Source organism: Apium graveolens, chromosome 9 (assembly GCF_009905375.1).
Source record: "Apium graveolens cultivar Ventura chromosome 9, ASM990537v1, whole genome shotgun sequence".
Classification (NCBI taxonomy): Eukaryota; Viridiplantae; Streptophyta; class Magnoliopsida; order Apiales; family Apiaceae; genus Apium; species Apium graveolens.
In genome coordinates this window covers 227,399,703-227,414,726 of record NC_133655.1, presented here as the reverse complement: position 1 = coordinate 227,414,726, position 15,024 = coordinate 227,399,703, and the positions used below count along the sequence as shown (strand labels likewise).

Sequence of the window (15,024 nt, the reverse complement as noted above, 5' to 3'; positions counted from 1 at the left end):
ACTGGATGTCAAAACCGGTGGCTCTGAAAGCTGTCCCCAATGCCTGGGTGAGATCACTTGCAAACCTGATGTGGATGTCATGCATCGCATCCATCCTCCTAGCCAGAAGCCTATACTGCGTCATACCCTTCTTCGATGGTTCATGTAACTATGACGGCTCTTTCTCCTCAACCATCTGAGCTCTCCAACCCGCTTCACGGGCAAACTTTGACCCTCCAGCAAAATACTGATCAGCTGGTCGCTTGCCCGGAAGCATATCAAACGAATAACCAAGACCCTTAGGATCGGGCTTACCACCATACCACTCCACCATGTTCAATATAATCGAACTATCAATAGCCAAACTAGGGAGCTGAAGCTGCTCATGTGCGGCCCAAATAACATGAACTGCCGTACACAACTTCGTCACTATGAACGCATAGGGTATAGAACCCGTAACGCTCCCTCTCAAAAATCTCATAATACCATAGTGAATAATCCTACTAATGTCCACATAATCACCCTTCAGAATACCCCACAATAAGCGTGCTCGTTCCGCAGTAACCTTATACATATTAGAATATGGCAAGTGATAAGTGGCATTTTATACCACTTAGAACGTCTTAAAATGGCTTAAATTGGTGTCTTGAAATCAAGTATTTTGTGTATTTGATGCGTTTTTCTAGTATTTATGCATTTCAGGGTATTAGTTGCATTTCGGGGGAGTAATCATCAAGAATAAGCCTTGGCATGTGTTCATCATTGAGAGAGGGAAGAAATGGGCAGATTACGGCGAAGGAACGGAGCAAACTCAAGAATTTTCCAGAAGGGTCCTGAGCGCAGAAAGCTGAGCGCCCGCTCAGCTATGCTGAGCGGCCGCGCAGGGTCGGGGAAAAAAATAATTTATTTTAGGACTTCTATTTCTGTTTGGCTTCCACTTCTATGTAATCTGAGTTTTATGGGACTATTATATAAGTAGATTTGGAGACGTTTTCAAGAGAGGATGGTGGTATTACGCAAGGAGCGAAGGAGATAAGGAAGAAGACCGTTTAGTGCACAACAACGAAGAGGAAGCATATTTTCTTGTGATTCTTGTTTCGTTGTAACGTTGGATGCTAGTTTTCTTACCTTGAACCTATTTACTCTTGTGACGTACTCTGATTTAATATAATTAGTTTAGTTATTATTTTCTTGTGTTTGTTTATCATGATTTTATATGAACCCATGATGACGATAAGTGCTATTATGGGCTAATCGTGATCATGGGGTTACAACGAATTTATTATGGAATTCTTTAGTTAATTGTTTAATACTTTAGTGTGTGATGATTGTATGATATCTAGTTTTGGTTGTGCGTATTCGTCTTATGTGCGTCGCGAACATATAAGATAGGGTTTGGTTGTGCGTATTCGTCTTATGTGCGTCGCGAACATATAAGATAGGGTGTTAATCTCTTGTGAAGCGACGGTGGATCTTGAGATTTAGAACTTGCCATGCTAGCATAGGTTCATGTACGTTGTGCATGATTTGTGGGTAACTCTAACAGTTTTATTTGCCCTATGTAATCAAAAGGAATAACTTGTGCTTAAATCGTTGTGTTATCAATTTCTGTAGACATATAGGAACTCAACATAATTGATGACTATTCAACTTCTATCTTGATTGTGGATGTTTGGTAGAATGGTATTAGTACAATGAAAGTTGGCTTTTATCAGTTTTGTGTTATTCGATTAATATCATCACTGTCACATGCTAAAGGTAATAACAATGACTATTGAAGGAAGTAGTAATGAAGTTGTGATCTCATGAGTGTTTTATTATTGATAAATTGAAGTGTTAATTAAGTGATTAATTAAGTAATTAATTGTACTTAATATTTAGTCAACAATTCTAAGTGTTAGTGTCTTAACATTGAGAAGTAATCATACATTGGTGAGTGAGTTTAATTAGACAATAAATTAGTCTGAGTCTCTGTGGGAACGAACTAGAAAGTATTCTATATTACTTGCGAACGCGTATACTTGCGTGAATATTAGCGCGTGTTTTCGCCCTAACAAGTTTTTGGCACCGCTGCCGGGGACTCGGCGTATTTGTTTAGTTTATGTACTTACCATCATTGGTCATTAGGACTCAGTGATTAGGACGTAGTAGTTACTTATTATTTCCGGTTGTGTTTCAGGTACTTTAGCAAGCGTTTATGCAAACTCGTTCTCGTACTCGCAAGAGGACTTTAGATACAGCTGAGGAGACAGACAAAGTTCTTGATATTCCGGAGAAGTTAGATTTTGAAGATTCGGATTCAGGAACTGAGCGGAAAGAACCAGTAAACATGGGTGATCGTATTGTTCAAGCTGATCCATCTCTTATGGATTTTTCTCGGCCAAAAATTGATGACATTCAATCAAGCATTCTTCATCCGGCTATTCAAGCTAACACCTTTGAAATCAAGCCGGGCACTATTCAGATGGTGCAGAATTCTGTTTCTTTTGGAGGAGCGGCGACTGAAGACCCCAACATGCACATAAGGAATTTTGTCGAGATCTGCAGCATTTTTAAGTATAATGGCGTGACTGATGAGGCTATCAAGTTGAGGCTTTTCCCATTCTCACTGAGGGACAAGGCTAAAGACTGGTTACATTCTGAACCAGCTGGGTCCATCACTACGTGGCAAGATCTTGCGCAAAAGTTTCTAGTGAAGTTTTATCTGATGGCAAAGACTGCTGCTATGAGGAGTGCTCTTACTCAGTTTGCGCAGCAACCTACAGAATCTATGTGCGAGGCTTGGGAACACTACAAGGAAATGTTGAGAAAATGTCCACATCATGGAATGCCTAATTGGATGGTGATCACTGGTTTCTATAATGGTTTGGGGGCCCAATCTCGGCCCATGCTCGATGCAGCAGCTGGAGGCGCCTTATGGGCTAAAAGCTATATTGAGGCGTATAATCTTATAGAGACTATGGCTGCAAATGAGCATCAAAACCCAACTCAGAGGATGACATCAGGTAAGGTAGCAGGTATTCTTGAAGTTGATACAACCACCGCTATTGCAGCATAGCTTCAAGCGCTATCAATGAAGGTTGATTCTCTGGCTACATATGAAGTTAATCAAATAGCTATGGTTTGTGAGCTTTGTGCAGGTTCTCATGCTACGGATCAGTGTTCTCTTGTCAACGAATCTGTTCAGTATGTGAATAATTATCAGCGACAACAGCAGCCTGTGCCAGTGACCTATCATCCTAATAACAGAAATCATCCAAATTTCAGCTGGGGGAATAATCAGAATGCTATTCAGCCACCATATCATCAAGGAGTGAGTAAACAGTTTAACCCACCTGGATTCCAGCAACCACAACAGTATGCTACAAGGCAATCATATCCTCAACAGGGAAGTACAGCTGCACCTACTAGTGCTGATGTTGAGGAACTTAAGCTGTTATGCAAGAGTCAGGCGGTTTCTATCAAGACCTTGGAAAATCAAATCGGTTAATTAGCCAATGCAGTGCTCAATCGTCAACCTGGCACTCTTCCCAGTGACACGGAAGTACCAGGCAGGAAGGAAGCTAAAGAGCAAGTCAAGGCTATTACCTTAAGGTCTGGAAAAGTTGTTGTTGCTGAAAAGGTAAAAGAAGGAGAAGCTGAAATTAGAGATGAAGAAGCTGGGCAAAAGGAGAAAGCGGCGGAACCAAGGAAGACTACTGTTGAACACACTCTGCCTGAGGCTAATACAGGGGAGAAACAGCTTTATCCTCCACCACCTTTTCCTAAGAGATTGCAGCAACAAAAGCTGGATAGACAGTTCGGTAAGTTTCTGGAGGTTTTCAAGAAACTTCATATCAATATACCTTTCGCTGAGGCTCTGGAGCAAATGCCTAGTTATGCGAAGTTTATGAAGAGTATTCTTTCAAGGAAGGTGAAACTGGATGACCTTGAGACCGTTGCTCTCATGGAGGAATGCAGCGCTGTTCTACAGCAAAAGTTACCACCAAAACTGAAAGATCCAGGTAGCTTCACCATTCCTTGTACCATTGGCAAATTGACTTTTGACAAGTGCCTTTGTGATTTGGGAGCAAGCATTAATCTGATGCCGTTGTCGATCTTTAAAAAGCTGGATCTGCCTGATCCAAAACCCACATACATGTCTCTATAATTGGCTGATCGTTCCATTACTTACCCAAGGGGCATAGTGGAGGATGTGCTAGTCAAGGTGGATAAGCTCTTCTTTCCTGCAGATTTTGTTATTCTGGATTTTGAGGAAGATAAGAAGATTCCCATAATCTTGGGAAGACCTTTCTTGGCTACTGGCCGTACCTTGATAGATGTGCAAAAAGGTGAACTTACTATACGGGTACAAGATCAGGATGTGACCTTCAACGTATTCAAGGCAATGAAATTCCCTACTGAAGATGAGGAGTGCTTTAAAGTGGATGTGATTGATTCTGCGGTTACTTCGAAACTCGATCGTATGCTAATGTCTGATATATGGGAAAAGGGCTTAGTGGGGGATTTTGACAGCGATGATGAAGATGGCAATGAGCAATTACAATATTTGAATGCTTCTCCCTGGAAGCGAAAGCTGGACATGCCATTTGAATCTCTTGGTACTTCTGACCTCAAGAATGCTGAAGGAAAGCTCAAACCATCAATAGAGGAAGCACCTACCTTGGAGCTCAAGCCATTACCTGAACACTTGAGGTATGCTTTTTTAGGTGATGCATCTACTTTACCTATTATTATTTCATCTGACCTTTCAGGTAGTAAGGAAGACAAGCTCTTAAGGATTTTGAGAGAATTCAAATCGGCTATTGGATGGACCATAGCAGACATCAAGGGGATAAGTCCTTCATATTGTATGCATAAAATTCTGCTAGAGGAAGGTAGTAAGCCGACTATGGAACAGCAGCGAAGACTGAATCCTATCATGAAGGAGGTGGTGAAGAAAGAAATTCTGAAATGGCTGGATGCAGGCATCATTTATCCTATTTCTGACAGCTCGTGGGTAAGCCCCGTACAATGTGTACCTAAGAAAGGAGGTATCACTGTGGTAGCAAATGAAAAGAATGAGCTTATCCCCACTCGAACAGTTACAGGATGGAGAGTATGCATGGATTATAGAAAATTGAACAAAGCCACAAGGAAGGATCACTTCCCTCTTCCGTTTATTGATCAGATGCTTGACAGGTTGGCGGGTCATGAGTATTTTTGTCTTCTGGATGGTTATTCAGGGTATAATCAGATTTGTATTGCACCAGAGGATCAGGAAAAGACTACCTTCACTTGTCCATTTGGCACATTTGCTTTTCGCAGAGTTTCGTTTGGGTTATGTGGCACCCCGGCCACTTTTCAGAGATGTATGATGGCTATATTCTCTGACATGATTGGAAATAATGTCGAAGTGTTCATGGACAACTTCTCCGTCTTTGGACATTCATATGATGAATGTTTGAATAATCTGCGCGCCGTACTCAAAAGGTGCGTGGAAACTAATTTGGTGCTCAATTGGGAGAAATGTCATTTTATGGTGCGTGAAGGCATTATTCTTGGGCATAAGGTCTCTAACAAGGGTCTGGAGGTGGACAAGGCCAAGGTGGGAGTCATTGAAAATCTTCCACCACCTAATTCTATGAAAGGAATCCGTAGTTTTCTTGGTCATGCGGGTTTTTATCGGCGATTCATCAAGGACTTTTCAAAGATATCTAAGCCGTTGTGCAATTTGCTTGAAAAAGATGCGCCTTTCAAATTTGATGATGAATGTTTGGCAGCATTCGAGACTCTCAAGAAGAGTTTGATCACTGCACCAGTTATTACAACACCAGATTGGAAATAACCGTTTGAGATGATGTGTGATGCGAGTGATTATGCGGTAGGTACAGTTCTGGGAGAGCGCAAGAAAAATCTCTTCCATGTGGTCTACTATGCGAGTAAGACTTTAAATGGGGCCCAAATGAACTACACCACTACTGAGAAGGAGATATTGGCTATAGTCTTTGGTTTCGAGAAATTTCAATCTTATCTACTTGGTACAAAAGTAACAGTATTCACTGATCATAGGCTATTCGCTATCTGGTTTCCAAGAAGGATTCGAAGCCGAGACTCATTCATTGGGTGCTTTTACTTCAGGAATTTGAGTTAGAGATCAAGGATAGAAAAGGTACTGAGAATCAAGTAGCTGACCATCTCTCTAGTTTGGAGAATCCCGATTCTACTTCACAAGATAGGACATTAATCAATGAATCTTTTCCGGATGAGCAGTTGTTTGCAGTTCAGGAGGAAGAACCATGGTTTACAGATATTGTAAACTATCTCGTCAGCAATATAATGCCTCCTAATTTGACCTCCGCTCAAAAGAAGAAGTTTCTGCATGAGGTGAAGTGGTATATGTGGGATGAACCATATTTGTTTAGACAGGGAGCTGACCAGATCATCAGGAGATGTATCCCGTTCTGTGAGACGGAGGGGATATTACGAGACTGCCACTCCACGGTTTATGGTGGACACTATGGTGGTGAGAAGACGGCAGCTCGTATTCTGCAAGCAAGTTTTTTTTGGCCTACTTTGTTCAAGGATGCTCATCAGTTTGTTTTAAGGTGTGATCATTGCCAAAGAGTGGGAAATTTGACAAGAAAGGATGAGATGCCATTAAATGTGATGCTTGAAGTCGAGGTCTTTGATGTTTGGGGAATCAATTTTATGGGGCCTTTTATCTCGTCTTGCAATAATCAGTACATCTTGCTGGCAGTCGATTATGTCTCAAAATGGGTAGAAGTTAAAGCTTTACCGACAAATGATGCAAAGGCAGTGCTAAATTTCCTTCATAAGCAAATTTTCACAAGGTTTGGAACACCTCGGGTAATCATAAGTGATGAAGGGTCGCATTTCTGCAACCGTAAGTTCACTTCTATGATGCAGCGTTATAATGTGAATCATCGAGTGGCTACTGCCTATCATCCGCAAACAAATGGTCAAGCGGAAGTGTCTAACAGAGAGATAAAGCGCATTCTAGAGAAGGTTGTTTGTCCGTCAAGGAAGGATTGGTCTTTAAAGCTCGATGAAGCTGTTTGGGCTTACAGAACAACATACAAAACTCCACTTGGTATGTCCCCATTTCAGTTGGTGTACGGTAAGGGATGTCATCTACCTGCGGAGCTTGAGCATAAGGCCTACTGGGCATTGAAAAAGTTGAACCTGGATTTAGATGCAGCTGGTAAGAAAAGAATGCTTCAGCTTAATGAACTTGATGAATTTCGACTTCAAGCATACGAGAATAACAAAATGTATAAGGAAAAGGTGAAGAGGTGGCACGATAGGAAGCTACATCCTAAGTTATTTATGCCGGGGCAACAAGTTCTCTTATTCAACTCTCGGCTCCGACTTTTTCCTGGGAAGTTGAAATCGAGGTGGTTTGGACCTTTTATTGTCAAAACTGTGTTTCCACATGGAGCGGTGGAAATTTTTGAGAATGATCCGGACCAAGCATTCAAGGTTAACGGTCAGCGTTTGAAGCACTACTATGGGGACATGGCAAACAGAGAAATGGTTAGCGCCATTTTGTTGACTACTTGAGAAGGGTACGCAACGTCAAGCTAATGACGAAAAAGAAGCGCTGCGTGGGAGGCAATCCATGAATTGTTGTTACAGGAACCCTTAGAAGTTAATAACCTATCCAAAAACCCAAAAAAATCAGAAAATCGGGGCTGAATTTTTTTTTTCCAGTGACCCCCTGAGCGCCCGCTCAGCTTTGCTGAGCGTCCGCTCAGGGGTCGACTGCCAGAAAATTTTTTAAGTTCAGGAAAAAAAAAGCAGAAAAAAAAACCCAATTATAGCCCATAAACCCACGATTTGTTCCCACTACCCCATCATTTTAACCCTTAATCCCCAAACCCTAATCTAATTTAACCTATTCCACACCCTATATATACATACACATATCCGACATATCTCCCACAAACTTCCTACACTTAAACTCTCTCCCAAGCACCAAAACTCAGTTCTTAAACACTTTTATTGGAGAATCAATGGCACCCAAGAGAGCACGGACTATCGATTGCAGCAGCACAGTCCCTACTGCTGATTCATCAAGGGGTACTGCTGCAAGGCCTCGGTTGACTGACAGAGCTGCGGAGGAGGAGTACACTAGGATTTTGGGGAAGCCGATTCTGAAGGAGAGAGGGTTTTTACCATCGGGGAGGGATGGTGAGTTGCTACCCATGATTGCAGAAAAGGGGTGGATAGCTTTTTGTGAGTCCCCCGAAGCAGTACCGATGAGCGTGGTTCGCGAGTTCTATGCGAACGCGAAGGCCGAAAAGAATGGGTTTTCTGTGGTCCGAGGGCTGATGGTTGATTATCACCCTGCGACGATTCGCCATGTGATTGGACAGCGAGAGACGAAGCCCGAGGAGGAGAACTGGAATGAGAAGACTGCTGAGGATTTTGACTTGGATTTGATTTGTGCGACTCTATGTAGGCCGGGCACAGTTTGGACCTTCAAGACCTGCACTAATGAGTATCGTCACTTCCCGGCGATGGCTATGAACAGGTATGCCCGTGCATGGAATGCATTTATTTGTGCTAATATTTTGCCTTCTTCGCATGCACATGAGGTCACAATTGAGAGAGCACAGTTGTTGTGGGGAATTCTTCATGAGGAGTACTATATGGACCTTGGTGAGTTTATCTACCAAGGAATTCTGAAGTTTTTGAGGGGAGCTAAGCATATGAACATCCCTTATGCTTCCACGGTTACGAAGCTGTGCCGAGCAGTAGGAGTGAACTGGCCGGCTCATGAGCAGTTGCAGTTGCCGGCAGCTCCGATTGATTCTAGAACTCTGAATGGGATGCTGGAGTGGACCGGTGGTGAGCCCGAGGAGCATGGGCTGGGTTATCGTCTTCCAGGAGGGCGTCCAGCACGAGGTGCTACTATGGCTAGGCCTGGGCGTGATGAGGCTGGTTCTTCGAGAGCTCAGGAGGGTGCTGGGATGGCTGATACCCAATATAGGAGGCTTTCACGGTGGATGGATGCCATGTACGAGACGCAGAGCAGGTTTGCTCAGGAGCTCACCCTTGCGTTAGGGACTGCTTTTTGGGGCCTTGGAGCTGATATCCAGTGGCCAGTTTTTGGTGAGGACTCTGCATACCCGCCGCCTGATACTTCACCCACTGAGGGTGATGATGATGATGACTCCGAGTAGGTATACCCTGTGTTTCTTTCTACTACCTTCACTGAGGACAGTGAAGATTTTAAGTTTGAGGGTGGGAGTTAAGGAATACTATGTGTGTGTCATATAGCTGCATATTCATGATAGTTTAGTTCATATAGTTGCATAATTTATGCCATATAGTTTTTTTTTATATAGCTTTAATTGTTTATCATGTCATGTAGCTCATGCATTTACCATGATCCCTTTTGCGATGATTTATCGACTGAATTGTGATATTCATGCGAGTGTAGTGATAGCATTAAAGTGATATTAAGTCGTGTAGGTTGATATGCATGCTAGAAGCACTTGTAATTCCACTAAGTCTTAGAGAATGCGTAAGGGCTAGATTGTTGTTATGATTTGATTGTTTTCGAGGTCAATCTATTTATTATGCTTAGAATTCGATAATAGGCTCTTAGTGATAAAGGCATGAAAAAGAAAAAAATTGGAGTAAAAAAAAAACAAAAAATGGAATTTGTTGCTAGTTGTGGCTAGGCGTCAAATGGCTAGTAGCTGGCTCGCATGTTGTGCGAGTAGTCTAGGGTTGAGTAAGATGGAGCGAAACGCACTTGCTCATAAATTTTATAAAAAAAAAAAAATTGTGGTGTTTATGCATAATTGATCAAGAGTGGGCTCTTTGGTATTCGAGTTATTAAGTTCTTAGGGGATTTTGTGCCTAGTGACCTAAGGCTTTTAGAGTCTGGGATCCGCTAACCTAACGCTCGTTACATGGATACCATTGTATAAGTCTTTTGTGGACCTCACTCATTGCACGGTCAAATAAGCATTTTTGTTGTGAATAAAAAGCATGATTCCGTAATAAGCTCCAGAATTCTTGTAGTGTTGTATATCACTTTGTGCCTAGAATTTTTATTCTTTGTATAATCATGTGATTGCCTTGAGGATAGTCGAGTCATAATAATTGGTCTAGTTCCGAAGCATATCTGTTAAGCATTTGCACACACCACGTTTCTGGCTGTATGTCCGTTTGCATGAGGTTATTGATCTTTAGTTGTCTAACTGCATTTGTTGAGATATTGCAATTTGGTTGGTTTATTCGTAGTAAGGGGGATCGCTGCATTTTCATATAGATTGCATTCATGCATGTTTTTATTTGTTTTTGAGTCTGTGACGCTTGAGGACAAGCATCGATTTAAGTTTGGGGGTGTGATAAGTGGCATTTTATACCACTTAGAACGTCTTAAAATGGCTTAAATTGGTGTCTTGAAATCAAGTATTTTGTGTATTTGATTCGTTTTTCTAGTGTTTATGCATTTCAGGGTATTAGTTGCATTTCGGGGGAGTAATCATCAAGAATAAGCCTTGGCATGTGTTCATCATTGAGAGAGGGAAGAAATGGGCAGATTACGGCGAAGGAACGGAGCAAACTCAGGAATTTTCCAGAAGGGTCCTGAGCGCCCGCTCAGCTATGCTGAGCGGCCGCGCAGAAAGCTGAGCGCCCGCTCAGCTATGCTGAGCGGCCGCGCAGGGTCGGGGAAAAAATAATTTATTTTAGGACTTCTATTTCTGTTTGGCTTCTACTTCTATTAATCTGAGTTTTATGGGACTATTATATAAGTAGATTTGGAGACGTTTTCAAGAGAGGATGGTGGTATTACGCAAGGAGCGAAGGAGATAAGGAAGAAGACCGTTTAGTGCACAACAACGAAGAGGAAGCATATTTTCTTGTGATTCTTGTTTCGTTGTAACGTTGGATGCTAGTTTTCTAACCTTGAACCTATTTACTCTTGTGACATACTCTGATTTAATATAATTAGTTTAGTTATTATTTTCTTGTGTTTGTTTATCATGATTTCATATGAATCCATGATGATGATAAGTGCTATTATGGGCTAATCGTGATCATGGGGTTGCAACGGATTTATTATGGAATTCTTTAGTTAATTGTTTAATACTTTAGTGTGTGATGATTGTATGATATCTAGTTTTGGTTGTGCGTATTCGTCTTATGTGCGTCGCGAACATATAAGATAGGGTGTTAATCTCTTGTGAAGCGACGGTGGATCTTGAGATTTAGAACTTGCCATGCTAGCATAGGTTCATGTACGTTGTGCATGATTGGTGGGTAACTCTAACAGTTTTATTTGCCCTATGTAATCAAAAGGAATAACTTGTGCTTAAATCGTTGTGTTGTCAATTTCTGTAGACATATAGGAACTCAACATAATTGATGACTATTCAACTTCTATCTTGATTGTGGATGTTTGGTAGAATGGTATTAGTACAATGAAAGTTGGCTTTTATCAGTTTTGTGTTATTCAATTAATATCATCACTGTCACATGTTAAAGGTAATAACAATGACTATTGAAGGAAGTAGTAATGAAGTTGTGATCTCATGAGTGTTTTATTATTGATAAATTGAAGTGTTAATTAAGTGATTAATTAAGTAATTAATTGTAGTTAATATTTAGTCAACAATTCTAAGTGTTAGTGTCTTAATATTGAGAAGTAATCATACATTGGTGAGTGAGTTTAATTAGACAATAAATTAGTCTGAGTCTCTGTGGGACCGAACTACAAAGTATTCTATATTACTTGTGAACGCGTATACTTGCGTGAATATTAGCGCGTGTTTTCGCCCTAACAGCAAGATATTAGCACAAATAAAGACATTACAAGTGCGTGCGAACCTGTTCATACAAGAAGCAAGAAATGTGGCATAATCAGTTGTGCCCCTCTTGAGCTTTCAATAAGTCTTCGGCACACATAGAGTAGCAACAATCAAATCCAAATCAAAATCCTTCGGAGTCTTATCTTTCCAAATGTCCTGACCAGGCTTTCTCGCGGGCTGCTCAATCACTCTCCTTATATCATCAACACTATACTCCACAATCATCCCTCGCACCACCGTGAAGCCATTCTTCTCAGCCTTCGCATTCGCATAGAACTCGCGAATAACACTCATGGGCACAGCAGTGGGTGCCCCGCAAAAAGGAACCTAACCCATCTCCAGAATCATCTCCAACAGCTTACCATCCTTCCCTGATGGCAGAAAACCTCTCTCCTTTATGATAGGCTTCGAGAGAAGCCTCGTATACTCCGCTTCAGCCTCGGGAGTAGAAAACCTCGGCCTCACACTACCCGCACTAGAAGAATCGGTGGTGTTGCTGCTTACTTATGTTCTTTGTCTCTTGGGTGCTATTGGAATTGAGTAGAGAGAATAAGAGTTTTGTTTGAGAGAGAATTTGTGTTTGAGAAATTTGTGAAGTGGTGAAGAACTTTGTGTATAAGTGTATGTATTTACAGGAGGTGAAAAGAGAATTATATATGGAATAGAAGTGGGATTTGATTATGGAATAGTGGGAATAATGGGTTTGATTTGGAGAGGGAAATTTGGGATGTGGGAGAGTAAAATTTGGGTAGGAATTGATTTTGTAGCCCGTTTTTCCTCTCCAAAACTGCTTTTTTTATTTTTCTGAGTCGGGACCTCGGCGCGGCCGCGCGCTATCTCTACTTATGCCAAATCGGTGCGGCCGCGCGCTAGATTAGCGCGGGCGCACCGGGTCTCTGTAATTACAGCACGGCCGCGCGCTAGATCAACGCGGGCGCGCCTGGCTTCTGAAGTTGGCCCTGAATTTTTTTGTTTTTCTGATTTTTTTGTGATTTTGTCTTTTCTTCTTGCTTCCTCTACTTACTAATGTACAAAAAACTTGGGTTGCCTCCCAAGAAGCACTTGCTTTACGTCGTTAGCTTGACGTAGAAACTCGAGATCAAACGGATAATAAAACGGCACAAACCACCTCGCTCTTTTCCTTGTCACCGCAGTAATGCTTCAACCTCTGGCCATTTACCTTGGATGCTTAGTCTAGATCATTCTCAAAAATCTCCACCGCTCCATATGGAAACACAGTTTTGACAACGAACGGCCCTGACCATCTTGACTTCAACTTTTTAGGAAAAAGACGAAGACGAGAGTTGAACAAAAGTACTTGTTGCCCCGGCACAAATGATTTGAGCACTAGACCCCTATCGTGCCACCTCTTGACTTTCTCCTTGTACAATTTGTTGTTCTCATAAGCTTGAAGTCGAAACTCGTCGAGCTCATTTAATTGAAGCATCCTCTTATTACCAGCTGCATCCAAATCCAGATTCAATTTCTTCAAAGCTTAATACGCTTTATGCTCTAGCTCCACCGGAAAATGACACCCATTACCATAAACCAACTGATACGGTGACATTCCTAACGTAGTCTTGTACGCTGTTCTATAAGCCCAAATAGCTTCATCAAGCTTCAAAGACCAATCTTTCCTCGATGGACACACAACTTTCTCCAAGATGCACTTGATCTCTCTGTTGGACACCTCAGCTTGACTATTTGTCTGAGGATGATAATCCGTAGCAATGCGATGATTCACATTATACCTTTGCATCATAATAGTGAATTTGCGATTGCAAAAATGCGGCCCCTCATCACTGATTATGACTCTTGGAGTTCAAAACCTTGTGAATATCTTCTTGTGAAGAAAATTAAGCACCACCTTCGCATCATTCATTGGAAATGACTTAACTTCAACCCATAATCAACCGCCAACAAGATATACTGATTGTTACAAGATGAGACAAATGGCCCCATGAAGTCAATTCCCCAAACATCGAAGACTTCAACCTCGAGAAGCACATTAAGAGGCATCTCATCCCTCTTAGACATATTACCCACATGTTGACATCGATCACATTTCAAAATGAACTGATGAGCATCTTTAAACAAGGTTGGCCAAAAGAAACCTGCTTGAAGAATACGATATGCTGTCTTTTCTCCAACATAGTGTCCTCCATAAGCCATTGAGTGGAAATCTCGCAAGATTCCCCCCGTTTTGCTGTAAGAAATACATCTCTTGATGATTTGGTCAGCTCCTTGTCGAAAAAGAAATGGCTCATTCCACATATACCACTTCACTTCATGCAGAAACTTCTTCCTTTAAGCGTATGATAAGTAGGGAGGCATGATGTTACTCACAAGGTAGTTCAAAATGTCTGCGAACCACGGTTCTTCCTCTTGCACTCCAAAAAACTGCTCATCGGGAAAAGACTCATTTATCAATGTCTTGTCTAGTGAAGTCGCATTAGGGTTCTCCAAACGTGAAAGATGATCAGCGACTTGATTTTCAGTCCCCTTTCTTTCCTTGATCTCTAATTCAAATCCTTGAAGCAAAAGAACCCATCTAATCAATCTAGGCTTCGAGACAAGATAACGAATTGCAGCGTGATCAGTGAAAACTGTCACTTTAGTTCCGAGTAGATACAATCAAAATTTCTCAAAACCATAGACAATAGCCAAGAGTTCTTTCTCCGTAATAGTATAATTCAGTTGAGCATCATTCAAGGTCTTACTAGCATAGTAGACCACATGAAATATGTTGTTCTTTCTCTGCCCAAGAACTGCTCCAACTGTATAGTCACTTGCATCGCACATCATCTTAAAAGGTTCATTCCAGTCAGGTGTAGTTATGACAGGTGCCGTGATTAAACTCTTTTTCAATGTCTTAAAGCGGCAAGGCACTCGCCATCAAACTTGAAAGGGACATCTTTCTCTAGCAAACTGCACAATGGCTTCGAAATCTTAGAGAAGTCCTTGATGAAACGCCTATAGAAACCCGCATGACCAAGAAAACTGCGAATTCCCTTAACAAAAATTGGTGGATGAAGATTTTCAATGACCCCCATCTTAGCCTTGTCCACCTTAAGACCCTTACTAGAAACCTTCTGCCCAAGAATAATGCCCTGTCACACCATAAAGTGACATTTCTCCCAATTGAGAACCAATTTGGTCTCAACACACCTCTTGAGAACATGTCCAAGATTCTGCAAGCATTCGTCAAAAGAAT

At 41.6% G+C, this 15,024-nt stretch overlaps 1 non-coding gene across 1 annotated transcript; it reads right to left on the bottom strand.

Moving 5' to 3' along the window:
- Positions 1-2,701: 2,701 nt before the first annotated feature.
- LOC141688099 (small nucleolar RNA R71) lies at positions 2,702-2,808 on the bottom strand. The gene has a single exon (XR_012561565.1). It is a non-coding gene; the product is annotated as a small nucleolar RNA R71 (small nucleolar RNA).
- Between the last annotated feature and the right edge of the window lie 12,216 nt (positions 2,809-15,024).